Genomic DNA, 9078 nt, shown 5'->3' on the forward strand with positions numbered 1-9078 from the left:
CAAATATGCCAGAAATCGAAAACGAATACATCATCACACTCGTCTTAGCACGCACATCATTAATCTGAACTCGGTTTATCCTAATTCTCAATAACATGTCCAGATCGAGCAAGATAAGTTTTGCACATCAATCTTAAAATCAGCATATCTTTCTTAATTCTTGATGGAAATACACGATACAAAGCTCAGCATACTCCACATGGACAGATCTATCAAAAGCACATCAACATTTCAAGAATTATAGAATTCGAGATCTGACCTCTATGAAGATGCAGAGCTGGATTTGTCCAATTCAGGCTTTGTAATGTTAAAACAGATGATCTACAACTCTTAAATGGATGAATGTATGAAGATCCAATGCTCAGTCTTGCTTGATCTTGCTCAAATCAACAGCTGCCATGGAAGATGCTAGCTTCAACAGATCTTGATTCAGCTTCGAAATGATGATTCCTTGCTTGCAGAAGATCCAATAGCACTTGTGGATGATGAATCAATGAAGAAAATAGCAAAGGATTTGAAGAATTTTGCAGAAAAAGTGAGAGCAAAAATTTGTGAGATTTGCAATTTTTGATCTAGATCTGAACCAAATGGAATGCTAATGGTGTTTTCTGTTATGATTATCAATATATATGACCTTTTAATCATGTTTGCTAATCAAGATTAAGCCAAGCCAAAGTGATTAATGAAAATGCAAGCGTGATGCAAATTAGCCAAACCACCTCATGTGCATGGAAAATGTTGCTACAGTGCAGGAATTGCATGTTAATTCACCTCAGAATGTTGTTTAAGACCAAATGCAAGTGATTGGAAGTGTGGAAAATGCTTAATTTTCAAATTGGACTTTTTCCCTCCAAATTTCAAATTCAATTCAAGTAAAAATGCCAAAATTTTGTAATGAGGATTGATGAAATGTGATGCATGATTATGATAGCTCATGTTAAAACAAGATTGTGGCAAAAAATCCCACTTCCTTTGGCCTTGTGGTGTGAAAGTTATCCTCTTTTGAATTTCAAATTTGCTTGACAAAGATCAATCCATAATTTCTCAACCACACATGGGAAATTCATGTTCTTGGACTTTTTGGAAAGGTGAGAGAAAGATCTTCAACTTTCATGTTGGACAAAATTTCATTTAAAGCTTTCTTGGACATGTAATCTTGAGGAGAAGACCTTTCCATTTTTGGCAATTTGAAATTACAGGTCACTTACTATTTTTGGAAACTTTTCATCTGACCTCAAATTCTCCAATGTTGATCTTTGAAATGTCAAATGAGACTTGTATGGACATGAATGAGGCCTTTCAAACCATCTCCCACCTTCAAATCCATGATTTCATGCATAGTTGACTTTGTTTGACTTTCTAGGGTTTCAGATGAATTGATCAATGACTGATGACTTCTGAACATCCTACCTTTGGCAAAACCACTTCAAAATGGTACCTAGGTCATATGAACATGTTGAACCAACCTTAGGGCTTTGCTTCAATAGAGAATGCACTTGCTTGCTTGCTTGACTGGATCTCCTGACCAGTCTTGACTGATGAACTGATGGCTTGCACTTGGGCAATGGACAATGCAATGCTATGCAGTGGACAATGTAATGTTAATGACCTAATATGAAAATGAATGTACAAAATAGGAGGTGCAAATTTGAGGTGTTACAGTGTGGTCTTTGAGCATTAATGTACATAATAACAACAAAAACCCTAAAAAACTTTTGTGTGGACTGTTGGCTTGATGGACAAATGGACTTAGAACTTAGGCAGCATTCTTATGCTAAAGGACCTGGCCAATGCCAACTTATTGAGAAACCAAGTACTTGCAATTTGGAACTTCATCTGATACATCATTCAAGATCCCTCTGAGTTCATCTGCAACATGATCCTTGTGTAGCTGTTATTTTGAACCTGTGACTTATGGAATTCATCTGCTACATGGGCTAAGTTTGAAGAAGATCATGGAATGGCTAAAGCTTGGATGTGGCTATCTTTATTTAATTCCTTGCTCTCCAAGATAATATAATTGTGCATTTGTGTGTTGCTTGATTCTAAAAACTCCAAGGGAATTCTGGGTTTCTATTGACATTCTTGTCTATTGGATTGCTACCCATTTGGTCAGATCTTTTCAACTCTTAACTTTTAGTTTTGTATATAGGATTAGTCTCTTCATCTTCTCCCCATTTATTTACTTTCAAAATCTCTCCCCCCTTTTTCAAAATCTTCTTTGATTGAACTTATTTTGTTCCAAACTTTGACCACTTTGCAAAAAGATAGAAACTTTGGCCTTATGCGATTGCATTTTCAAACTCCTTTTCTTAAATCAAACTTGTAAATAAACAAAACTATATTTGACTTAAACTTTGGCCTTTATGCCTTTCAAACTTAATTTTTGTTAAAAAGCAATGCATCCACTTTGAAATTTGTATCATGAACTACGAGGTTTTGATCGCTCATTTTTATGTTGGTACAAAGACACAAGACCGAAGGTCTTTCCAAACACAAAAATATAATTAATGAATTCTTTTCTCATCCCCCCATTCTATTTGTTTGTAAACATCATTTTGTACCAAATACATATGCACACAAAAAGGGCTCCCTATGAGTATCTAGGACACTTTGGATGCTAACACCTTCCCTCTGTGTAACCAACCCCCTTACCTGTAATCTATGACATTTTATTAGTTTTGATTTGAAAACTTATTACTTTTGGGTTTTGTTCGTACTTTTCTCCCTTTTCCCTTGGTAACAATAAAAGCGCGGTGGTGACTCTTGTTATTTGATCCTTAGCTTATCCATAGCTTGATGATCATGAATTTACCGCTACAAAAATCAAGTGGCGACTCTGCTGGGGAGTAGTCTCCAGTGGGTTTAGCCTACTTTTTGTGTGTAAGTATTTGTATATATGTGATGTTTGTATATATGTATGTGTGATATAATCTGCTTGTTATGCTTGGTGATCTCTGAGTGGTGAGACAAGTTCTAACCCGAACTTGAGTGTAATTAAGGTAGGAGGATGGTATAGTCATGTTCGATTTGTGTGGATTAGTCCTTAACAAGTTGGCTTGAGATCCATCTGCTCAGTGGAGACTCTTTTGGATTTGGAAATGTCACACAACTATTTGTGGTTAGGCATTACTATCTCTAATTTGGGTCTGAGAAGCTGAGGACCATAGAACATTTACCCCCCCCCCTCTTGGCCTATTTAGGGTGTAGTGTAGAAACTGTTCAAGTGTAGACTTGATAACAGTTGTTACGCGATACTACACTCAGACGAGTTTCTCTATAGAATATTATGGGTCGATGAGTCAGTCATCTTAACCTGTAATATCCGATAGATGGAATTAAGACTCTGGGAACTTTTTAGAACATGATCTACAGGTTTTTATCCTTAGTTCACTCCTTTGGGATGGTTCTTACCCAGACTCCATGCTCGTGACTTGCAACAAACCCTTGATTCTTGGTCGATCCAATCAAGTCTTGTCAATATCAATGGAACTTGGGTGTTGATAAGGTGTAAACCATAATCCACCAAAATGGATGATTGATCTTGACAATGGCTTGATTCATCCATTGACCTTTGTTTGCCTTGTGTGTGATCCCTTATTTGTGATTGTTACATTCATGCATTCACGCGCATCATAACATTCATCACACGAAAATTTCAAGGAACTAAGGTATCATTTGAAAATATTTTCAGACCATGGATTGTGGAAGAAGGAACACTAAGAAGTACAGTTTCAGATGTCCTGACTTGAAAGAGTTAAGGAAGCTAGTATCTTTTGTATTAGATCCCTTGGTATTCAAACAACACCATGGGAAGCTTCTGTCTATCTTGTCTGCCGATGTGGTTGAAGGACTCTTGAGTGTATTGGTGCAGTTCTATGATCCTCTCTACCGTTGTTTCACTTTCCCATATTTCCAGCTTGTGCCTACCTTGGAGGAGTATTCTCATCTTTTGGGGATATCTATTTCTAGTAGAGTACCTTTTAATGGATTGGAGGAGATTCCCCGATCTAGTATTATTGATGAAGCTCTTCAGTTAAAGAAGTCTGAGATAGAGGCTCATTGGGTAAAGAAAGGAGGATTATTTGGGTTGCCATCTGATTTCCTCATCAAGGAAGCTACTGCTTTTTCTCAAACTGGTAGTGTGGATGCTTTTGAAGCTATCTTTGTGTTGCTCATTTATGGATTAACTTTGTTCCCTAACATTTATGGTTTTGTTGATGTTAACGCCATTAGACTTTCATGTGCCTACTTTGTTAGGTGATATGTATTTATATTTGCATCTAAGGAATTCTAAGGGTGGTGGAACTATTGTCTGTTGTATTCCTCTTCTGTACAAGTGGTTTATTTCGCACTTGCCTCAGACACCTGCTTTTATGGAGAACAAACAATGTCTAAGGTGGTCTCAGAGACTTATGTCTCTCACTAATGATGATATAGTTTGGTATGATCCGTCTTTAAGCAGTTTGGAGATTATTGATAGTTGTGGTGAATTCTCTAATGTGCCTCTCATTGGTACACAAGGAGGAATTAACTACAACCTTACTTTGGCTCGTCGTCAACTTAGGTTCCCCTTGAGAGAAAAACCTAATAACACTTTGTTAGAAGGTCTTTTCTATCAAGAGGGTAAAGATCCCCAAAATTTGAAGCAGAAGATTGTGCATGTTTTGCATAATGTGCATAGGAAAGGAAGATCTGAGCTTGGTCCGTTCAATTGTGTAGCTTTGGAAGCTTACACTCTTTGGGTGAAGAAGAGAGCTTTAGAGTTGAATATTCCTTATCCTTGTGAAAGACCTATGTATATGGTTGTTGTTGAGCCATTAACTCTCCCTAACCAAGATGTAGAGGAGTTGGAAGACGCGCTCGCCAAGATGAAGCAAGAGAAGGACATATGGGAAAAGCGTTTCCGTGCTTTGAGCAAGAAGCACGAAGAGTTGCAGTTGGAGTCTAAGGACAAAGACACACTTATTGAGCTACTTGAAGACCGAGTGACGAAGAGACAGAGAGAGTTAAAGGTTTCATCTTCTAGCATGCCTTAGCCTTCCGTTGCTTGGAAGAAGATTTTTGATCAGCTTGTCCTCGAGAAGACTCAGATGAAGGTTTCTTTTGAGATTGAGATCTGTCGCATTCGAAGGAAGTACGCGCCTTCAGCCAGATCTTCTGACGTTGTTAGGGATCCTTCAGATGACTAGTCTCATTTTCTCTTGTATTTTTCATTTGGTTTCTGAAATTGTACTCAGTGTAATCCTTCCAATTATATTAATGAAAAGATATTTTTGGTCATATAAAAATTGCAATTGTTGATATATATATATATATATATATATATATATATATATGTTTGCAAATGATATGGTAAGTTCCTTGAAAACAAAAAAAATAAACAAGCATTGCATTTCATGCATCATTTGCATAAGAAGGTTTCTCTTTCGCCAGATGTCTCATTGATATTTCTTTTGTGCTTTAGTCAAGCTGACTCATCGGTACAACACCCGCGCCAATCATCTCAGAATCATGGAACATTTGGAGCAAGAGAACAGAAAACTGAAGGACGAGATTGCCCGACTGACTGCCATGATAGAGTCAGTGTTGGCTGCTCAGAGCAAATCTTCTCCAACACATGCAACTCCTCCTGCGAGGACGGTTATTTTAGAGGTGGCTACCTCTACCATGCCTGCTGCTGCCGCTCACTTTGCGCTTGCTATGCCTGCCGGATTCCCGTGGGGAATGTCGTCCAACTTTGTGCCTGAAGGCTTTGCGCCTACTTTTGCTTTCATGCCGGAATCTAGCCCGGTCATGTCTGTGCCACCTCCCGTTGTGCACACCTTACCCCTTGTAGAGGACACCATTTATCACTCCGAGCCGTCTGAGGGTCCAGATGTTTACGAGAAAATGGATGAAATGAAGGATCAGTTTCTTGAGCTGCGCAAGGAATTAAAGACGCTGAGAGGTAAAGATTTGTTTGGGAAAAGCACTGCTGAGTTGTGTTTAGTGCCCAACATGAAGATCCCGGTGAAGTTCAAAGTGCCTGACTTTGAAAAGTATAAGGGGAATACTTGTCCGCTCAGTCATCTGGTGATGTATGCTCGTAAGATTTCTACTCAAACCGATAATTATCAACTGTTGATTCATTATTTCCAGGACAGTCTGACCGATGTTGCACTCCGTTGGTATATGGGGCTGGATAGTGCAAGCATTCGCACTTTCAATGACTTGGGAGAGGCTTTTGTCAAATAGTACAATTACAACTTGGACATGGCGCATGATAGAGACCAGTTGAGGTCTATGTCTCAGAAAGATGAGGAGACACTTAAGGAGTACGCGCAGAGATGGAGGGAATTGGCTGCCCAGATCACTCCTCATTTGGAGGAAAAGGAGATGACAAAAATCTTTCTAAAGACCCCGAGTTTATTTCATTATGAACGAATGATTGCTAGTGCTCCCAGTGACTTTACCGAAATGGTAAACATGGGGATGAGGCTTGAGGAAGGAGTCCGAGAGGGACGTTTGTCAAAAGATGAGGCGTCAACGAGCAAGAGGTATGACAGTAGTTTTAGCAAGAAGAAGGATAGTGAAACAAATGCAATTTCAAGTGGGAGGCAGATGAGGCCTCAAACCAGAAGGAATCCAACATCCCGTCAACACCATCATCATCAAGTATCTTCCGTTATCCCGGTATTTTCTAATCAACAATCAACACCAGTTCAACAATAACCACAACGTCAACAACAACAACCACAACAATGAACGAACACCTACAACAACAATAATACCAACAACTATCATCATCAATAAAACTTTGAGAGGAAAAAGGTCTCTTTTGACCCGATTCCTATGTCTTACGCAGAACTCTACCCGTCCTTGGTTCTCAAGAACCTGATTCAACCAAGAAACTCGCCACAGATTCCAGAGCCACTTCCTTGGTGGTATAAACCTGAAATCCGTTGTGCTTTTCATCAAGGAGCACCCGGAAATGATATCGAGAACTGTTACCCACTCAAGTATGAGGTTTAGAAGCTGATAAAGAGTGGAATGATGTTCTTCGAGGACCGCTCATGGGAACTCTTTTGTGAATATGGTGGATGGTTGTCCTGGGGAGTTTAAAGTTTTTGATATGCGGTTTACCCGAAGATCCTTGGTGCAGATGCATAAGGATATTTGCTTGGTAAGTGATTGTGAGCACGACCATGATGGTTATGCTGTTTGTAGTGTTAACCCGAGGGGTTGTGAAGTTGTGAAAAGGGACATCCAGGAACTCATGGATGAAGGAATGATTCCGATTGTTCAATCCCGTCATGTAGATGACGATGTCAATGTCATAGTGCCCGTTTTCAAACAGCCAGAGAGATTGGTAATCCAATATGACAACAACAACAGTAAAAATGTCAGCAATAGATCAGTATCGCTGTTGGTAATACAGATAGCGGGCCCAGTCCCGTATTCATCTGATAAAGTTGTACCGTATCAGTATAATGCTACAATGATATAAGGTGGTCAAGAGGTCCCGTTACCTACGACTAGTTCAGTGGTGAGCATTGGTGATGTTACCAAGGTGACCCGTAGTGGTCGAGTGTTTGGATCGGTGTTCCCAAAGGATAAAGAGGAATTAGTTGTGAGTAAGAAGGTGGAAGTGCCTGTTGAAGATCCAGTTGGTGTTTCAAAGGGTAAGTCTGGTGAATCCAACAATTTGAAAGCTAACAATGATGATGAGGTACTTCGATTGATCAAAAGAAGTGAGTTTAATATGGTGGAGCAGCTGCTCCAAACCCCCTCAAAGATCTTAGTGTTGTCTTTGCTCATGAATTTTGAAGCGCACAGAGAAGCACTACAGAGAGTTCTGCAACAAGCTTTTTTAGAACAGGATGTTACAGTAGACCAATTCGATCATATTGTGGCTAACATCACTTCTTGCAATAATCTTAGCTTCTGTGATGAAGAACTCCCTGAGGAAGGAAGGAATCATAATTTAGCTTTGCACATTTCTATGAATTGCAAAGAGGATGCTTTTTCGAATGTGCTTGTTGACACCGGGTCATCACTGAATGTGCTTCCGAAGTCAACTCTGTCAAAGTTATCTTACCAAGGAGCGCCTATGAGGTATAGTGGTGTAATCGTCAAGGCCTTTGACGGTTCGTGCAAAACGGTTATTGGTGAAGTGGACCTTCTAGTTAAGATAGGTCCGAGTGATTTTCAAATTACTTTTCAAGTAATGGATATCCACCCGGCCTACAGTTTTTTATTGGGAAGGCCATGGATCCATTAGGCAGGAGTTGTTACCTCCACATTGCACCAGAAACTCAAATTTGTGAAGAATGAAAAGCTTGTGATTGTTGGTGGAGAGAAGGCGATGTTGGTTAGCCATTTGTCATCTTTCTCTTACGTGGAAGCTAAGGATGAGGTTGGAACTCCGTTCCAAGCCTTACCTATTGCTGCTAAAAAAAGAGTTGGGGCACCTATGTCCTCATTGAAAGATGCTAAGAAGATTGTGGAAGAAGGCGATGTGATAAGTAGGGGCGCATGGTAGAGGTCTCCGACAACAAGGGTAGAACAGGTTTGGGGTTCCAGAAAGGTTCATCAATTGCAAGGTCTGAAGATATGCAACTTAGCTTTCGTAGCGGAGGGTTCATTCATGGCAATGAACAACACTTAGTTGTTGTGCTAGAAGATGACAAAGAGGAAGACTGCACCAATTTTGTGACGCATGGAAAGGCTTGCGACAATTGGACTGCTTTTGATATTCCTGTTATTTTGCATCGATCTAAGTAATTGCTTTTATATGTTTTTTAAATCCTTCTCATATGCCTAAGGGAGAAGTGAGCATTGTTTAGGCATTTTCAAATCGATCATCAATAAAATTAATTATATTCATCCACATCTATGATGTTTTGTTTTTACTTTTTGGTTTATTCTGAAAATGGTAATCACAAAAAACATAAATAAACAATATAATTGTCCATCTGCATAATATTTGGTCACAAATTCACTTCTCTAAAATCAAAATATCAAATCATTATGTAGGTTGGTTCCTAACCCCATTGAATACAATGATCCTTCTCCTTCCCCAAATTTTGAATTCCT

This window comes from Lathyrus oleraceus, chromosome 4 (genome assembly GCF_024323335.1).
Source record: "Lathyrus oleraceus cultivar Zhongwan6 chromosome 4, CAAS_Psat_ZW6_1.0, whole genome shotgun sequence".
In the NCBI taxonomy this organism is placed as follows: domain Eukaryota; kingdom Viridiplantae; phylum Streptophyta; class Magnoliopsida; order Fabales; family Fabaceae; genus Lathyrus; species Lathyrus oleraceus.